General features: G+C 36.8%; 1 protein-coding gene and 1 non-coding gene across 2 annotated transcripts in view; one reads left to right on the forward strand and one right to left on the reverse strand.

Moving 5' to 3' along the window:
- The window catches only part of LOC109400406 (polypyrimidine tract-binding protein 2), a 1,522,650-nt gene that overhangs the window by 1,056,964 nt on the left and 444,902 nt on the right, over positions 1-20,784 (reverse strand). The window lies entirely within an intron of this gene.
- Trnaq-cug (transfer RNA glutamine (anticodon CUG)) lies at positions 4,273-4,344 on the forward strand. The gene has a single exon. It is a non-coding gene; the product is annotated as a tRNA-Gln (tRNA).

Genomic DNA, 20,784 nt, shown 5'->3' on the forward strand with positions numbered 1-20,784 from the left:
AATGCAATCACATTCTTTGGTTGAAATAAGGCTAATTTTAGATGAATCAACTAGCAGAAAACACTTATATTACATAACATACTCATATGTTACAATTAGGTCATTTAAAAGCGATATAGCTTGCAGAATATCTTTTTGAAACAAACTGATTTTTTGTATTTAAGAACCTCGATAATTGAAGCGAAGAAACTTTCCGAAAAAAAAATAATATAACAATATTATCTACACTTGCTAAGTGCACGAAAAAAAATGATGTTTTATAAGTTATGACGTTAATGGCCATTTACTTTTCGGAAAATAAATTCTTAAATGCTCAGGCACAGAGGTGGTAATCATGTTTGGCTATGCTGTTGCAGATTTATTGTGAAATCAATAATTTTACTTTTGCATAATATGAGCGCCATTGAAATGACATAAATCAACGAAATAATCCTGGTTTGGAGATTTTTTTTCAATCCGCGTGAAAGAAAAAAAATATGGCGGCAACTTCGTGAAGCTAACAGTGACGATCAAAAATGTTGATAATAATTTAAATTTCGGTTATACACTAATTAATGGAAGATATGACAAAATACTAATTATCGCTCATATAAGATTTTCATATTCAGAATAAAAAATAATATTTATAGTTCTCACCAAGCAAGAAAATTAATATGTAATGTCAATTTGCTTGACTTGCATTTTTCATCTTCATATTTTTAGCCAGCACTGTAATCAAAATTTTTTCTCAAAGAAACAAAAACATTTCTACTAATCCTGCTCTTTGTTTGTAAAAACATAGTTAAAATAACGTTGAAATTACATTCAGAGATGAACTCAATAATAAAATGTGATAGGTCTTTTATCAACGTTTATAATACGTCTTGATAGCTTCTTTCCAATATAAACACAAATATGTTATTATTCGATTTTGCAGTAATCATCGCAACAGCTAAAAAACTGTATTACAACATATTTGTGTAGTGACTCCGAAGTCTATCAAAACGTCAAAATGTATTTTTGTCAACAATCGCGCTGCTGCCCAAAGGCTCGTCAGAGTTTTTTAGTTTCTGTAAAATTTCCAGTGAGCAATCGTAAATAATTAGTCCGATAATCATTAGTATCATCCGTCCAATGACTAATTTAAAAGTTTACCCAATAAATTGCTGAGGGAAATTGGTAGTGCTCATCAAAATCATATCCGTGTGAAGAATCTTATCATGAAGAATCAATGGATGATGGATCAGTTCATATTCAGTCTCGGTGAAGTTCGACTTTGAAGGTTTTGAAAGCTACCGGGCGATTTGCGTGTGCCGTTTTAAAATTTAGCGACGCTGTACTGGAGTCGGAAGGTCAAAAAACACTGCCGGAAGAACGCTGCCACTGCATTTGCAGTGGTATCCAATGCACCGTACGATGCTGCTAAAAAGTAGACACACATTTGGGATAAAAAAATGGAGCTGGCTTGAAGTGCTCCTGGTCTTTTGAAAGGTACAGAAACGTAATGCGGCTGGACCAGCTGAATCGGTTACGTTGGCTGACTTGGTCTTGCAGAGGTCATAGCGCCGGGTGCATTGGCAGATTATTTACTAAATCAAAGTGATTTTTTTTTTTCAAAAGTGACGATTGATAATTAAACCGCTAAATGTGAAAACGTAAACATTCTTCGAACTTGCGCGCCTGTTGCTTTAGTTGTGTTGCATAATTGTTTAAATAACATATTCCATACGTTTATGAAGCCCATGGGCAAGACTACTGTAAGGTTTTGTGTTTGTTATCGAATAACACAATTAGAGCTCGTCTATGACACTGATAGTTTGAGAATCCACTTATAGTACATTTATAATACATCTTTGAGAATTTTAATTTCCAAAGATGTTTTCTGTGTTACTTGGGAAATCTAGTGCGAACTTTTGCCCCACTGTCGAGGTTTTAACAATGTCCCTTTCAGCAAGAAGCACTAGTAGTTTATTGTTTATTCGAGTGCACCTCACAAACTACTATAGAATAACGATTCTCCGACATAAAGAGGTTATGAGATTCTTCTTCTTCCTGTTACCACAAATTCTTATTGCAAAAGGTCCAAAAATTCTATCAAAGCCCCTAGAAACACATTTTTTCGCATAACTCTGCCAAACCATAACGAAATCGTTCCAAATTTTATTGACGAGTAGCTGGCCTGATTATGTGTCGAACCCATACATATTTGTTTGGGTTCTTAACTCGTGCTCAGAAAAAGACACTCTGCGAACTTTTGCCCCGCATTACTCTACTGTAATTTTTTTCCTTCGCGTTTTCGAACTCAGGGCATGATTCTACACCAAAAATGGTCATCAGCTTACCGAGTTCAAAAATGCTGTAAACTAGTGTTATTGAAATTAGAGTGACGGCTGAAGGGGTTTTTGATTCCGATAGGCCATGCTGAGTTCGGTTCAATAAGGTAATTAATTATAATTGATGGCTTTTAATAATTCATCGATCGATAACCTGGTATCACCACCAGGTTAGGTAGTATTCATGATAATACGAATTTGAAAGCGCGGTGGAAGTCTGTTGGCGAAACAGAATAAACAGAAGTTCAAGAAACTAAGAATATTTAATAAAAAAAAGAAACCAAATTCATGCGAATCAAATCGTCAAATAGTCCTGTAAATCAATCAGTCAAAAAGTCAGTTTGAACTTGTCATTACATCCAGAAGTCATCTCGTTAACTTTATCGCCCATGGTTTGCTCGCTCTACCAATTAGGGCACTGTCACCTGAGCATCGACGAATTTCAATCTGAAGCCGAATGCAATGAAAATCGCAGCATGTGACCACATTCCCAACAAGCCAAAACCAAACCATACCCAAAGCCCAAAAACCCAACCCAGAGTCAGATTCAGTGCCCCAATCGGTTTGGTTGATCTTGTTACGGCGCGTGGTGCTCAAACAGATTGGAAATTAATTTATCCACATGCGAACAGGTTGCCACTGCCGCCATGCAACAGCCTCTCTGGGTCTGACCTTCGGTTGTGATGCACGAATGTTCAGTACCGATAGGAGTTCATTTTCCCAATCTCGAATGCCTCCCCCCAGAGACTGCAGCCGGAGGGTACATTTGCATTCGACGGACTGGACCGGGCCCTTCCCTGGTTGTCAACGCCATCATCGCATCGGCATCATCATCAAGAGCAGCTCCGCCTCGAGCAAGTTGCATTGCAGCGGTTCCCAAGTGTGCGTTTCTAGTCACACTACACTGTTGACAAAAGCTTGTTGGAAGAATTGTTTATTTAACCTTCCCACTCTCATTTGATAACCACTGCACTGGGAAAGCTGTGCATTCGCTTATCACTCAACTATGGCAGTGCACTTGGAGTCAAGCAGAGCAACACTGATGTAGAAACGACTGTTTACATCGATTATAGCGGAAAAGAGCGCACGTTTTTGGCTAGTCCTCTTCTTCGTAGAAACCAGACCTTGAGAGGGCCAAACACTGAAAAAACTTCCCAACCCACCCTCAAAATTACACCCACCAATGCAATGCGATGGGAAGCTGCCCTTTCGGTCGACGGAATTTGCTGAAAAGCGCCAAAATTAAATTATGGCCAGAAATCGGTTCGGAAAATGGTCAGCAGCACTTGCGGTTGTGTCAATGACGACGAATATTGTAGAAGGGCCGAAGGGCGGCCACGGTCTGCAGTCACTCTTCATGAATCGACCGACGGATGACCTGTGTTCAATATGTAGAACGTTATGCTAACAACGACAGGCAGTGTAATTGCCATGCGCACATACTCGCTTACTGTGAATGTGCACACGGGTGAGGGAGTTTTACCGGGGTTAAAATTAGGCGCACAATGAACGAATGATTATGACGAACGGTGTTCGTCATACCTACTTCCGATGTGCGATTTCTGCCAGAATCAAATGGTGAACTAGCATGCATTTCTGCCAAGATATGCCAGGAGGCTGGCAAGATTGCAATGGCTTCGGAACGATGAACTTTTGTAGGATTTACTCCGTAATTGATGTGCATCATAAAAACAAACAGGTACTAGCCAATAATTTCACTAGCTGTGTTACAAAGAGCCGGACGAAGAGACGGCGTCTATGCCTTTTGCTTGTAGTAACTGTGTGGTTATTGCCTATGCCCATGAACGATGCTGCCTACGCACAGGCTATTTTTGTAATCAGCACGTGCTCCCACAGTACACAAGTTATTTCGTCTCAAAACATGATCAGTAGATAATTAATTAAGTTACATTTTATGTAGATCATACAAAAAGATTTTTGGTGTTCTACTTTACCAACTGGTTCCATGGTGTAATGGTTAGCATTTTGGACTCTGAATCCAACGATCCGAGTTCAAATCTCGGTGGAACCTGCGTTTAATTCTTTTTGCTCTCTCATGCTAGGCATTATCTTTATTGACATGGCATAAAGTGGAATTTCTACACAAATATTTGAAAAAAAAACAGCAATTGTGCTGGTTGGTGAGCCAGCCTAGGGCTGCAAATCTCTTAAATAAAGATAATAATAATAGATAATAATAGCAATTGTGCTGGGATAAAGTGTTGTACCATTGTGCCACGTAGAAGGTGAGACGGGAATCAAATTCATGTTGTGCCCGAAATTGACATATGTCGAATTCGTTTTTGAACCTGGGTTGGAACTGGATCGGCGGAAAATGTGTAAACAAACAACACATAACATAAGTGGAACTCCATGGTCAGAGCGAAGGAAAAAGTTGTATCCTTTTCCAGCACGCGAAACTGTTATATCTTTCATAAAAGGCGTCGAACTGTCACTTATTTTGGTAAACAAAAAACATCTGATCCAACCAGTATTCCAGTTTTGGCAAAGAATACAGGAACGAAGATTGGCATCTGAGATATGCGCAAAACTAGCTGCTGGAAATCCACTTATTCATGTTGTTATAAATTCATGGAAATCTTCGAAATAAAATATCCACGCTTCACATATCGATATCAACCCAGGTTGGAACTGAATCAAAAACCAAAAAAAAGACAATAGACTCACATAACATAAGTGGAACTCCATAGTCAGATCGAAGGAAAAAGTTGTATCCTTTTTCCAGCACGCGAAACTGTTATACCTTTTATAAAAGGCGTCGAACTGCCATTGATATTAGTAAGCAAAAACATCTGATCCAACCAGTATGAGCCATTTTACGAAGTGACAACAATGTTGATGATGATATTGATTTTCACGGGTTAGGACGCCACCTCCTGTCAAAATCTCATCCATAAAATCGGCTCGTAAAATGGACAATTCCAGTTTGGCAAAGAATATAGGAACAAAGATTAACATCTGAGACATGCGCAAAACTAGCTGCTGAAAATCCACTTATTCATTTTGTCATAAGTTCATTGAAATCTTCTAAATAACGCATCCACGTTTCACATATAGGGTTTCGAACTACATGGGCACCAGCGTCAATTCCCGGCACCTCACAGTAAAGCAAATCAAAATATCACTTGCCGCATATTTTCCAAACGCACTTCCGTAGGTAATCATCTCCCGCAACATTTCCGCAACGGGATCTACAGTCAATGAGCTACACTTTCACTCTGAAGCCACACAAGTGCTCAAAACAAATATGACACACAGACGATTGCACTTCGGCAGCACAAAGATGGGTGCCGAAGTGATTTCCCATTTGATTTTGCTGGAAGTTGGGCACTGGTGCCGAGAATGGATTACCAGCTTTGACGGTAATTGCAACAGATGGCGCTAGTGAGCAGGAGTTTTTCAACTTTAAAATATATGAAGAAATTTACAAAAACTGGGTTTTTGACTTAATAATCGTTTTATCGGAAAAAATATTTGGTACAGGTTGTAGGTAATAATAATAGCTATCTGCGTTACCAAATATTTTTTGCCAAAATTTCGAAATTTTTAAAATAATTGAAAAAATGTCCAAATCTCCATACATTTTTTCGATTGAAAACTTCTGCCTTGATTCTGGTTGATCCTCGTTTGCCTATACATGGGCATTATGAATATACATGGATTCATGTTTATCCATCTGTCAAATGAAAACAAAGCATGTGGTTTCTCCCAAAGTAAACATGGATCGGCAGCAAACGCAAAGGTAATCATTTTATTTTAAGCAATAATCAGCACAAATTTATGTAAATATCTACTTTTCAGGAAACAAAAAAATGTGCGAAAAGTGTAAAAGATACGTTCACCGGAACACTATGCCTCCACCAAGTAACAATCATCAACTGCGGGAAAATGTAGACCCTGATGGTGGTAATGCAACTTAACTTGTTGGAGCTGCAATCTCAGGTTTGTACACAGGATGAATTCTTGAAAAACCCAGAGAGATATGGATTTATTTTGGTGGATTTCCACATAGAAAACTTTTGGATGAAGGTAACCATAATCTCTTTGTTTTATTTTTGTAGAAAAACAAGGACGGTCTTCTGGAAAGTATCCAAAAAGCGGCAGAAGGAGCTGCAATTTGAATGTTTACGTCTGGTCGAGCCGGGAAAGTTGTGGTTCAGACTGGTTCAGTTTGGGGAAACCACCAGTCCGGTGTCCGAGAATACCCTCTCCGCAACCCACTCAATCTGCCGATGGATGCTCTTCCCGTGAATCGATTGAGAGGAATGGTGTTAGGGCCAAGACGGAAGGGAAGTCAATCTACATCAGCGTTGATAGTATTGCGCAAGGATTGGGTTTGGTGGAGCCGGAAGAAACCAACAACAACAAGGTAGGGATACGTTCATAAAGGAGGGCGGGTGATAGCATACGCGTAGATGGACCCCAGCTTAAAGTCGAGCACTAATTGTGCATTCCCCCAGCGCGCACGACTTTGGATCTGGCAATCTGGGCTCCTTCCCTCTCTAAAATCGTGCGCACTGGAGTAGTGCATGGCAGACGTGCACGACATTGGAACTGGGAACTCAGCTTCGTGCAAGGGTGCAAAACATTTAAGTACACTAATCGACAATGATTGGTTTAGTGCTAGTAATGGGCTCTTTCCCTGTAGTGATACCCCTACAGGAAAACCAAAAAGTAAATGCCCAAATTAATTGATCCCAGGAGTATCCCCTATAGGCAGCTTTGGCAGTGAGATAGATAACATGGAAAACAAATGGGGGACCAATATGCACCAACATATTTGTAAACAATTCTATATTGAACCCCGACTGGATCCATAATAAGCAACATCAGAAATGAACTTCTGTTGCTTAGTGGGTCCATTACATGCATCCAAATCCTAAGACGAATAAGACAATTTGTTATAAATACAATTTTATAGAAACTCTTTCTATTATACTGCCATATATTATTACAGGAGTTCTTTCATGGGCTCCTAAACAGATATTTCAGCAATTCCTCGTGGATTCCCCCATGGATACCACCAAAAACACTTTAAAAAAGTTTAACTCTTCAGGCATTCCTCTAGGAGTTTCTCCAGGAGTTCCTTCATGGATTCTCCCTAGATATTCTTCTAGAAGTTCCTTTAACCTTCCGTAACTCGCGCGGTTGGTCAACATCACCAGCACCACGCTGATGCTGAGTACAAAAAGCGAGATTTTTTCAACGTGTTGTACAAAATACGACAGCGCGATCGCACGAGGGTTAAGGATTCCTTTAGGAGTTCTTTCAGGAATAGTTGCTGGACTTCCTTCGAGGATACCATTAGAAGTTCACGGATTCCTCTAGCAGGCCTGGTAGTGAGTCACTATTTAGTGACTTGGTCACTATTTTCATGCTGGTCACTAAAAAGTCACTATTTTTAAGGTTTTTCAACTAAAGTCACTTTTTCAATCAAAAAGTCACTATTTTCAACTATTTTGGGTGCGAATTAAATCCAATTACCAATGCATTTGTCAAAACTTCGTCTTGACAGTATATCTCATTCAATCGTATGAAGTAGCGATGTCGAATATAGTTATATTATTGGCCTTACTGAACAAAATAGTTACCAAATTGAACGTTCCTTAAATGTCAAGAAACGCGGTAAGTGAAATTTTATTTGCTTCAAAGGATCTTTCCAATTTTGTAACCAGCTTATAAAGTGCTTTTACCGAGGATATTTCCTCTTGATGTGCAAATTGATTTTGACTCAATGGGCTTTTTGTTAAATATGCCGATTTTATATACTCTCCAAGTGTTTTCCATTATTTTCAACATGCAGGGGATAGACAATAGGGCCCATATAGCCGAGGCGGTAAACGCACGGGTATTCAGCATGACCATGCTGAGGGTGACGGGTTCGATTCCCGGTCAGTCCAGGATCTTTTCGTAAAGGAAATTTCCTTGACTTCCTTGGGCATAGAGTATCTTCGTGCCTGCCACACGATATATACATGCAAAATGGTCATTGGCAGAGGAAGCTCTCAGTTAATAACTGTGGAAGTGCTCATAGAACACTAAGCTGAGAAGCAGGCTTTGTCCCAGTGAGGACGTTACGCCAAGAAGAGGAGGAGAGGAGGGATAGACAAAATTATCGGTTTTTCAAAGCTCATTGTATTCAGTCATAAACGCTTTAAATTTCAATGCACTCGGTTATTTTTAACTTCTTGTAAAATGGACCGATCTTTTCAAAATATGGACCATTGATACACAACTAGTTGATCAACTTACAGTGCAAATTTGAAAATATTTGTGCACTTTTCGAAAACTATTTGGCCATTTTTTGGAAAGTAAAAATTTTGCCTGTCCCGATCATTTTGTCTATCCCCCTGTAATGGACGATAAACTTTTGTGTCTGAAGGATTTTGGTGATGATCTATGCTTCTTATTTGCCTTTGGGATGAAAGTGATTCACACTTCTCTCCCAGCTGTAGAGATATTGCTTAATGATAAGCTTAATCGTTATGATTTCTTTACGCTTGTGAAGTATTGTACGTGGATTTGCTAACTGAACACGACGAATCAGAACCGTCGTTTTTGGAATCGCCGTTGGAATCGTCGTTCGAATGTCAAGCGAGACAGCAACCAAACTGACACATCGCTTTGACATATTTAACGTAGGAGCAACACGTGCGTGAGATTCTCTCTCGGTTGGTGTGGTTTGTTTTGATTCAATCTGACATTTCTTTTATGCTGCTCATGCTGCCGATGCTGCCAGCTGATGGTGGCAAGGATGGAGGAGCATAGTCGGAGGGGTGCTCCAATGCGTTTTTGGAAGAATTCGTTGAGATAAAAAGTTTTCGTTATAAAAAATATGGAAAACTCTAGTTTAAAAGTTCAGCATTAAACACTTTTCAATGCGTGTTACATATATTACTTTACAGAGAATTAGTCTAGAGGTCATTTAACGTAATAAGAGCATTAACATAAAAGTCTATAATTTTACAAGAACGCATTGAAACGTCCCTTGAAGTTAAACGGCGATTCCCAACCAGCTCAAGCAAATTCCCTTGGAATTCATCTTCGAAGTAAAATCACAATAATATAGGAAAAATCCCATCCCTACCCTGCGCTTTGAAGAGTTCAAATGAATCAATCGCTTAATAAGCCTTTTGTTCAGTAATATTTTGACCGGCCAGAATGCACACATCACTCCTCGTCTCTTCTAGCACAGTTGATTCCTCGTCTTCATGGGCTTTATCCACTGGTTTCATTGGCCTCAGTTTCTTATATTGATGTACCGGTCTTCAGTGTTGTCTGTTAATAGATTTAATTATGATCTCATTTTACTTCTTGACTATTTGCTGAGACCAATAAACACCTTAAAAAGGCAATTGAAACCCAAGACATTGTGTTTGTGTTTGAATTAAATTTTCAGGTTCGTTCATGTTGTTTAAAACTAAAACTAATGGTTGCATAATACCTAGACACGCATATAAAAAATCCCGGTTTTTTGACATTTTTATCCAGCTCAATTTTATGCCTAGAAAAAAAGTTAGGTAATGTTGTTAAAGAAAATGGCAAATTGTGCAGAACCTTTTGAAGGTCTTCTAGGGAATGTTCTGCCGCATACAAACGAAGAGTCATGTGCAAATTTAAATACTCAGCATGTGTTTATATTAACCCTTTAACGCTCATGGTGTATGTAGAGCACCTTCACTTTTTCGCGAATCTGGTCTAAACCAGTTCACATCAATATTGTAAAAGAGTTATTAGAAAGAGGTTATAATTATTAGAGTACTTGTGCACTCTACTTTTTTATTCAATAGTGAAACTGTTGATAAACAATCAATAACTATTGATTAACAATCAATTTTTTTTGTGGTTTCAATAAATTTAAGTGATTTATAACAACTTTTGTTCGAGCACTTTTTATTAAAAAAAATATTGCCATTCAAAACATTGAAAAAAGTCGTGGGCGGGAAGGGGTTAAGGCACGATATCCATTCCCAAATGGCAGTACTGCAAAGTTGTGCCCATACTTTCTGGGATACCCTATATCTTTTTAGTTATTTTGATCTATCCTGAAAGTCACTATTAAGTCACTATTTTCGCAGCTGAAAGTCACTATTTGGTCACTATTTTGTTCAGTGAGGTCACTAAAATAACTATTTTCAACATCATTCATCGCTACCAGCCCTGCTCTAGGAGTTTTTTCAGGGATTCTTCCAGAAGTTCCTCCAGATAATACTCCAGAATACTCGTAGGGTTCAATATAAGATTCTTACAGCATTTCATCAGGAATTCTTTCCTGGCTAGATTTTATTCAAGGATACTAGAAGTTTGTTCAGGAATGGATCATTGGAGCAAACTTTTCTGGCAGTTGCCGCACCAAAACAAAGGAGCCACCGTGAATGACCTTTAACGTTGTGATAGCAGTCGAGTTATACCAAACATCTGTTGCGCTATCTGTTCATTTTATAGCGGCCATTTTAGTTATTTTAGTGATCCATTCATCCAGGAGTTCCTTTAGGATTGTTTTTTTCCAGGATCTACTTCAACGATTTCCTAAGGATACCTTCAGGAATTTATCAGCAGTTCTTTCAGGAATTCTTTTAGGAGTTCCTTCGAGTATTCTTTCAGGAGTTTCTTCGGAGATTCATCCAGAAGGTTTTTCACGAGTTCCTCCAGAAGTTCCCTCAGGAATTCCTTCAAGAGTTACTAGGTACAGGGAATTTTCTTCCAGAGTTTCTTCAGAGACTCCATAAACCTCCCTCCTGTAATTTATTAATGAGTTCTTTTAGAAGTTTTGCCAAGGATACCGTTAGGAGTTCTTACACGAGTTTTTGTTTCTGAAATGCTTCCAGGATTTCCTTCAAGGATTCCATCAGACGTTTCCTAATGTGTTTCTGCAGGCATTCATCCAGGAAATAATCCAAGGATTTACTTCAGGGATTTCTCAGAAAGCTCCTGCAAGAGTTCAAGAGTTCCTTCACGGATTACTCCAGAAGTTTCTTAAAGTATTCTTTCAGGGATACCTGCCGGATTTGATTCAAGGTTGTCTCTCGAGTTTCTTCCTGTGATACATTCACTGCCCCTATTCGCATAACAGTCCCATCTGGGTTTCATATTCACATGGGATACCTTAAGCAGTTCCTTCAAGGTTTATTCCAGGAATTCCTTCAGGAATTGCTCCAGGAGTTCCTACAGGAATTTCTCCTAGGTTCCTTCAAGATTTGCTCTAGCATTCCTTCAAAAGTTTATTATGTTGGATTGTAGGTACATCCTTGAGGTGCATAACACAACTCAGTGGAGCTACATACGAAACATCTAAGTATGATAATAAATTGTAAATTTAGTTGTACCTAAATGGAATAAAAGAGAGACACTGTACTTTCGGGTATTTTTCAGGAGTTCTTTTAGAGATAACTCCAGAGTTCCTTCAGATGTTTACCATGGTGTTGCTTCAAAAATTCCTCCAGTAAGTATTCCAAGGATTTTCTGTAAGTATTCCTCCAGGAGTGCAAACAAGGATTCCGCCAGAAGCTGCTGCAAGAATTCCTCCAGGAGTTCCTGCAAGCATTCTTACATGAATTCATCCAGGCTTCCTTCAAGAGTTCTTTCAGGGATACCTTTAGGATTTTTCGGGTTACTCCAGAAGTTTTTTTTCGTGAATTCCTCTAGCAGTTCTTTTAGGGATTCCTACAGGAGTGCTTTGCAAAATCCTACAAGCGTTCCTACGAGGATTCTCCAACAGTTGCATCAGAGATACTTTCAGTTTTTAGTCAGAAGTTCATTCAGGAATGCCTATTTCAGGGATTTCTCCAGTAGTTTTTTTTTAGCGATACTTTCAGGAGTTCCTAAAGAGGAATCCTTCACAAATTTCTTCAAGCGTTCTTTCTTCTAGACTCCCTTTGAAAATGAGTTTCTTCAGAAATTCCTCTAGGATTTTTTTTTTTCAGGGATTCCTCAAGAGTTTATTAGGTGGTTGTTTCAGTATTCTTTCAGAAATATCTTTAGAAGTTTATTCAGCGATTCTTCCAAGAGTTCTTTCAGCGATTTCTCCAAGAGTTCTTTCAGGATTTTTTTTTTTGGGATATCTGCTGAATTTTCTTCAGAAATGACTTTAGGAGTTCCTTGAGGGATTCATCCGAGATTTTTTTTCAGGGATTCTTCCAGGAGTTTTTCCAGAGATTCTTCCAGGAATTTCTTCAGGGATTCCTCCAGAGTTCCCTAAGAAATTTCCCCTTTGAGATACCTTCAGGAAATACTCCAATAATTTTCTTCTATGAGTTCCCTTGAGAATTCTTCCAGAATTTCCTTAAGGGATTCCTTCAGTAGTTCTTTCATGAATTCTTCCAGGGTTTCCTCAAAGAGTTCTTTCACTAATTCCTCCAGGAGTTCCTTAAGCAATTCCTCCAAGAGTTCCTACAGAGATTCTTTCGGGAGATTCGTTAGGATTTCTTTCATGGATACCTTCGGGTTTACCTTGACGAGTTCCTCCAGGATTTCTTTCGGGGATTTGTACGTTCATGGATTTTTCCAGGACTAAACTATGCTTAACTAAAGGACCAAACTATGTATAGCCAATGAACCGTAGGGAAATTGGGAATTCGCTCGCGAATTTCTTAGGAATTTCTCTATGAGTTCTAGGACTTCCTTCAAGGATATCTTTATGAGTTCCTTCATGATTTCCGACAAGAGTTCTTCAGAAATCCTTCACAGATTTCAGGGATTCCTCTAAGAGTTCCTTCAAAGATTTCTTTCTACAAAAAAAAATCCAGGAGTTTCTGAGGAGATCCCTTTACCTGTCTTTCAGGGATTTATTTAGGAGTTCTTCGGAGATTTTTTTCAGGAGTTTCTTCAGGAGTTTTTTCAGGGATACTTTCGGGAATTTCTTCTGGGATACCTTCAAGAGGTTTTTTTTTCAGAGATTCTTCAATGAATTACATCGGGGACTCCTAGGGAAGTTATAAATTCGTTTTCGTTTTAATATTTATTCATTTTTATATTTTTTGCAGTTTCTTCTGGAAATCATGGCTGTTCAATATGTATCATTCCGGTTACTACTTCGCAACCACCATTGTAGACACATCCATTCTGGTCACCGTCAGCATTAGAGAATGTAATGATTTATTTTACAATATTAGTTTGTATTTGTTGTAAGTATTAAAACCACATAAAGGGGCGGGTGTTGGTTGGTTATTTTGCTGGGCTCTACAAAATATCCGAAATATCCGAAAATTGCATGCACCATCTTTTCCAAAGTTGAAACTTCCAAATAGCACATAAGTGGTTTTTACATTCAATTTTAGGTTGACATTGCCAGGGAGATTTTTTTAATCATGCAATTTGATCCAAAATTTGAAAAAATAGTTCGAAAGTGATTTTGGTCACCTGGTTCGCCGCATTCCTAAATAGAGCTGTGAGGTGACACTTTGCAAAGTTAGAAATACTTCATAAATGAATCTTGCATTTAATCAGAAATTTTCAAAACTTATTCACCAAGTTCTCCCAAGTTGTGAGGTGACACTTAACATGCCTCTTTTTTAAATCATGTTCTTCCATACAAAAGTTTGAAATACTTTATAGAAGAATCCTACTTTTTATCAGAAATAATCATAACTGGTTCACCAAGTTCTCCCAAGTTGTGAGGTGACACTTAACATGCCTCTTTTTTAAATCATGTTCTTCCATACAAAAGTTTGAAATACTTTATAGAAGAATCCTACTTTTTATCAGAAATAATCAAAACTGGTTCACCAAGTTCTCCCAAGTTGTGAGGTGACACTTAACATGCCTCTTTTTCAACCATATTCTTCCATACAAAAGTTTGAAATACTTTATAGAAGAATCCTACTTTTTATCAGAAATAATCAAAACTGGTTCACCAAGTTCTCCCAAGTTGTGAGGTGACACTTAACATGCCTCTTTTTTAAATCATGTTCTTCCATACAAAAGTTTGAAATACTTTATAGAAGAATCCTACTTTTTATCAGAAATAATCATAACTGGTTCACCAAGTTCTCCCAAGTTGTGAGGTGACACTTAACATGCCTCTTTTTTAAATCATGTTCTTCCATACAAAAGTTTGAAATACTTTATAGAAGAATCCTACTTTTTATCAGAAATAATCATAACTGGTTCACCAAGTTCTCCCAAGTTGTGAGGTGACACTTAACATGCCTCTTTTTCAACCATATTCTTCCATACAAAAGTTTGAAATACTTTATAGAAGAATCCTACTTTTTATCAGAAATAATCAAAACTGGTTCACCAAGTTCTCCCAAGTTGTGAGGTGACACTCAACATGTCTCTTTTTTAAATCCATACAAAAGTTTGAAATACTTTATAGAAGAATCCTACTTTTTATCAGAAATAATCAAAACTGGTTCACCAAGTTCTCCCAAGTTGTGAGGTGACACTTAACATGCCTCTTTTTCAACCATTTTCTTCCATACAAAAGTTTGAAATACTTTATAGAAGAATCCTACTTTTTATCAGAAATAATCAAAACTGGTTCACCAAGTTCTCCCAAGTTGTGAGGTGACACTTAACATGCCTCTTTTTTAAATCATGTTCTTCCATACAAAAGTTTGAAATACTTTATAGAAGAATCCTACTTTTTATCAGAAATAATCATAACTGGTTCACCAAGTTCTCCCAAGTTGTGAGGTGACACTTAACATGCCTCTTTTTAAATCATGTTCTTCCATACAAAAGTTTGAAATACTTTATAGAAGAATCCTACTTTTTATCAGAAATAATCATAACTGGTTCACCAAGTTCTCCCAAGTTGTGAGGTGACACTTAACATGCCTCTTTTTTAAATCATGTTCTTCCATACAAAAGTTTGAAATACTTTATAGAAGAATCCTACTTTTTATCAGAAATAATCAAAACTGGTTCACCAAGTTCTCCCAAGTTGTGAGGTGACACTTAACATGCCTCTTTTTCAACCATTTTCTTCCATACAAAAGTTTGAAATACTTCATAGAAGAATCCTACTTTTTATCAGAAATAATCAAAACTGGTTCACCAAGTTCTCCCAAGTTGTGAGGTGACACTCAACATGTCTCTTTTTTAAATTCATACAAAAGTTTGAAATACTTTATAGAAGAATCCTACTTTTTATCAGAAATAATCAAAACTGGTTCACCAAGTTCTCCCAAGTTGTGAGGTGACACTCAACATGTCTCTTTTTTAAATCCATACAAAAGTTTGAAATACTTTATAGAAGAATCCTACTTTTTATCAGAAATAATCAAAACTGGTTCACCAAGTTCTCCCAAGTTGTGAGGTGACACTTAACATGCCTCTTTTTCAACCATTTTTTTCCATACAAAAGTTTGAAATACTTTATAGAAGAATCCTACTTTTCATCAGAAATAATCATAACTGGTTCACCAAGTTCTCCCAAGTTGTGAGGTGACACTTAACATGCCTCTTTTTTAAATCATGTTCTTCCATACAAAAGTTTGAAATACTTTATAGAAGAATCCTACTTTTTATCAGAAATAATCAAAACTGGTTCACCAAGTTCTCCCAAGTTGTGAGGTGACACTTAACATGCCTCTTTTTCAACCATTTTTTTCCATACAAAAGTTTGAAATACTTTATAGAAGAATCCTACTTTTCATCAGAAATAATCATAACTGGTTCACCAAGTTCTCCCAAGTTGTGAGGTGACACTTAACATGCCTCTTTTTTAAATCATGTTCTTCCATACAAAAGTTTGAAATACTTTATAGAAGAATCCTACTTTTTATCAGAAATAATCATAACTGGTTCACCAAGTTCTCCCAAGTTGTGAGGTGACACTTAACATGCCTCTTTTTTAAATCATGTTCTTCCATACAAAAGTTTGAAATACTTTATAGAAGAATCCTACTTTTTATCAGAAATAATCAAAACTGGTTCACCAAGTTCTCCCAAGTTGTGAGGTGACACTTAACATGCCTCTTTTTTAAATCATGTTCTTCCATACAAAAGTTTGAAATACTTTATAGAAGAATCCTACTTTTTATCAGAAATAATCAAAACTGGTTCACCAAGTTCTCCCAAGTTGTGAGGTGACACTTAACATGCCTCTTTTTTAAATCATGTTCTTCCATACAAAAGTTTGAAATACTTTATAGAAGAATCCTACTTTTTATCAGAAATAATCATAACTGGTTCACCAAGTTCTCCCAAGTTGTGAGGTGACACTTAACATGCCTCTTTTTTAAATCATGTTCTTCCATACAAAAGTTTGAAATACTTTATAGAAGAATCCTACTTTTTATCAGAAATAATCAAAACTGGTTCACCAAGTTCTCCCAAGTTGTGAGGTGACACTTAACATGCCTCTTTTTTAAATCATGTTCTTCCATACAAAAGTTTGAAATACTTTATAGAAGAATCCTACTTTTTATCAGAAATAATCAAAACTGGTTCACCAAGTTCTCCCAAGTTGTGAGGTGACACTTAACATGCCTCTTTTTTAAATCATGTTCTTCCATACAAAAGTTTGACATACTTTATAGAAGAATCCTACTTTTTATCAGAAATAATCAAAACTGGTTCACCAAGTTCTCCCAAGTTGTGAGGTGACACTTAACATGCCTCTTTTTTAAATCATGTTCTTCCATACAAAAGTTTGAAATACTTTATAGAAGAATCCTACTTTTTATCAGAAATAATCAAAACTGGTTCACCAAGTTCTCCCAAGTTGTGAGGTGACACTTAACATGCCTCTTTTTTAAATCATGTTCTTCCATACAAAAGTTTGAAATACTTTATAGAAGAATCCTACTTTTTATCAGAAATAATCATAACTGGTTCACCAAGTTCTCCCAAGTTGTGAGGTGACACTTAACATGCCTCTTTTTCAACCATTTTCTTCCATACAAAAGTTTGAAATACTTTATAGAAGAATCCTACTTTTTATCAGAAATAATCATAACTGGTTCACCAAGTTCTCCCAAGTTGTGAGGTGACACTTAACATGCCTCTTTTTTAAATCATGTTCTTCCATACAAAAGTTTGAAATACTTTATAGAAGAATCCTACTTTTTATCAGAAATAATCATAACTGGTTCACCAAGCTCTCCCAAGTTGTGAGGTGACACTTAACATGCCTCTTTTTTAAATCATGTTCTTCCATACAAAAGTTTGAAATACTTTATAGAAGAATCCTACTTTTTATCAGAAATAATCATAACTAATTCACCAAGTTCTCCCAAGTTGTGAGGTGACACTTAACATGCCTCTTTTTTAAATCATGTTCTTCCATACAAAAGTTTGAAATACTTTATAGAAGAATCCTACTTTTTATCAGAAATAATCAAAACTGGTTCACCAAGTTCTCCCAAGTTGTGAGGTGACACTTAACATGCCTCTTTTTTAAATCATGTTCTTCCATACAAAAGTTTGAAATACTTTATAGAAGAATCCTACTTTTTATCAGAAATAATCAAAACTGGTTCACCAAGTTCTCCCAAGTTGTGAGGTGACACTTAACATGCCTCTTTTTTAAATCATGTTCTTCCATACAAAAGTTTGAAATACTTTATAGAAGAATCCTACTTTTTATCAGAAATAATCAAAACTGGTTCACCAAGTTCTCCCAAGTTGTGAGGTGACACTTAACATGCCTCTTTTTTAAATCATGTTCTTCCATACAAAAGTTTGAAATACTTTATAGAAGAATCCTACTTTTTATCAGAAATAATCAAAACTGGTTCACCAAGTTCTCCCAAGTTGTGAGGTGACACTTAACATGCCTCTTTTTTAAATCATGTTCTTCCATACAAAAGTTTGAAATACTTTATAGAAGAATCCTACTTTTTATCAGAAATAATCAAAACTGGTTCACCAAGTTCTCCCAAGTTGTGAGGTGACACTTAACATGCCTCTTTTTTAAATCATGTTCTTCCATACAAAAGTTTGAAATACTTTATAGAAGAATCCTACTTTTTATCAGAAATAATCAAAACTGGTTCACCAAGTTCTCCCAAGTTGTGAGGTGACACTTAACATGCCTCTTTTTTAAATCATGTTCTTCCATACAAAAGTTTGAAATACTTTATAGAAGAATCCTACTTTTTATCAGAAATAATCAAAACTGGTTCACCAAGTTCTCCCAAGTTGTGAGGTGACACTTAACATGCCTCTTTTTTAAATCATGTTCTTCCATACAAAAGTTTGAAATACTTTATAGAAGAATCCTACTTTTTATCAGAAATAATCAAAACTGGTTCACCAAGTTCTCCCAAGTTGTGAGGTGACACTTAACATGCCTCTTTTTTAAATCATGTTCTTCCATACAAAAGTTTGAAATACTTTATAGAAGAATCCTACTTTTTATCAGAAATAATCATAACTGGTTCACCAAGTTCTCCCAAGTTGTGAGGTGACACTTAACATGCCTCTTTTTCAACCATTTTCTTCCATACAAAAGTTTGAAATACTTTATAGAAGAATCCTACTTTTTATCAGAAATAATCATAACTGGTTCACCAAGTTCTCCCAAGTTGTGAGGTGACACTTAACATGCCTCTTTTTTAAATCATGTTCTTCCATACAAAAGTTTGAAATACTTTATAGAAGAATCCTACTTTTTATCAGAAATAATCATAACTGGTTCACCAAGTTCTCCCAAGTTGTGAGGTGACACTTAACATGCCTCTTTTTTAAATCATGTTCTTCCATACAAAAGTTTGAAATACTTTATAGAAGAATCCTACTTTTTATCAGAAATAATCATAACTAATTCACCAAGTTCTCCCAAGTTGTGAGGTGACACTTAACATGCCTCTTTTTCAACCATTTTCTTCCATACAAAAGTTTGAAATACTTTATAGAAGAATCCTACTTTTTATCAGAAATAATCATAACTGGTTCACCAAGTTCTCCCAAGTTGTGAGGTGACACTTAACATGCCTCTTTTTTAAATCATGTTCTTCCATACAAAAGTTTGAAATACTTTATAGAAGAATCCTACTTTTTATCAGAAATAATCAAAACTGGTTCACCAAGTTCTCCCAAGTTGTGAGGTGACACTTAACATGCCTCTTTTTTAAATCATGTTCTTCCATACAAAAGTTTGAAATACTTTATAGAAGAATCCTACTTTTTATCAGAAATAATCAAAACTGGTTCACCAAGTTCTCCCAAGTTGTGAGGTGACACTTAACATGCCTCTTTTTTAAATCATGTTCTTCCATACAAAAGTTTGAAATACTTTATAGAAGAATCCTACTTTTTATCAGAAATAATCAAAACTGGTTCACCAAGTTCTCCCAAGTTGTGAGGTGACACTTAACATGCCTCTTTTTTAAATCATGTTCTTCCATACAAAAGTTTGAAATACTTTATAGAAGAATCCTACTTTTTATCAGAAATAATCAAAACTGGTTCACCAAGTTCTCCCAAGTTGTGAGGTGACACTTAACATGCCTCTTTTTTAAATCATGTTCTTCCATACAAAAGTTTGAAATACTTTATAGAAGAATCCTACTTTTTATCAGAAATAATCAAAACTGGTTCACCAAGTTCTCCCAAGTTGTGAGGTGACACTTTATACATGTTTCTTTTTTCAATCATATTCTTCCGTCTCTGTATCAGAGTTTCCCATTGCTCATGTGTACATAAATGTGACAACGAGCCTCCTGCCAAATTGTCTCCCAGCTCTTCAAAATCGCAGTGTGCTGCGCTGCTAGGAGGCTCACGAAAATCTGGTGGGTGCGAGCTAGGCACCTAGCTCCCGGGGAGCTCGTCTCATGCGCTGCGTGAGCTGTTGGTATCTAAGGTGAAAAACAACTTCTTGGTAACGAAGAACCTCAACAACTTTTTCCGTACACAACTCATGTGTTTGGTTGGTCTATATGATACGACTAGGGACTCTCAATGCAAAGGTTAAAGTTTCAATTCTCGTTCGTTTAGGAAGTTTTTGTCGTGAAATTTTCTAATTTAATCAGCGCATGAGACGAAGCTCATGAGACACATCTTGAGAAAAATAAGGCGCACAAGTTTCAGTCTCAAAATGTACTGAGCTCCTGGGAGCTCGCTTGCCATGTGGCTCCCGTACATGGGACTACAGCACGTGTACATCAACTCTGCTCTGTATCCCTAGTCGTGCACTGGTTTCATAATGACCCAGACAGACACGCTAAGCATTCACTACGTTAAATTTTGTAGCTATAGAAGGAAGTGTGCCAAACGAGCACGACAAGTACCTGTAAATACCTCTACAATTTTAATTGATTTTCGAGAACTTACATGATAATCTGCTAAAGCACCTTGTCTATTTTTACCTTAAAAGGGGGTTATCTGATCGCTGTTAGAATCACTAAACGTGGGCAACATCTGAAAGCGGACATAGTGCAGCGAAAGCTGGAGGATTGCAAAATGATACGCGCCGGCGCGTATTTTAAATTGTACAATAAACCTTATTTATTTTGACTGCTTCCATTCAAAAACACTCAAAGTTAAAAAACACTTTTCACTA

This window comes from Aedes albopictus, chromosome 1, assembly GCF_035046485.1.
Source record: "Aedes albopictus strain Foshan chromosome 1, AalbF5, whole genome shotgun sequence".
NCBI classification, from domain to species: domain Eukaryota; kingdom Metazoa; phylum Arthropoda; class Insecta; order Diptera; family Culicidae; genus Aedes; species Aedes albopictus.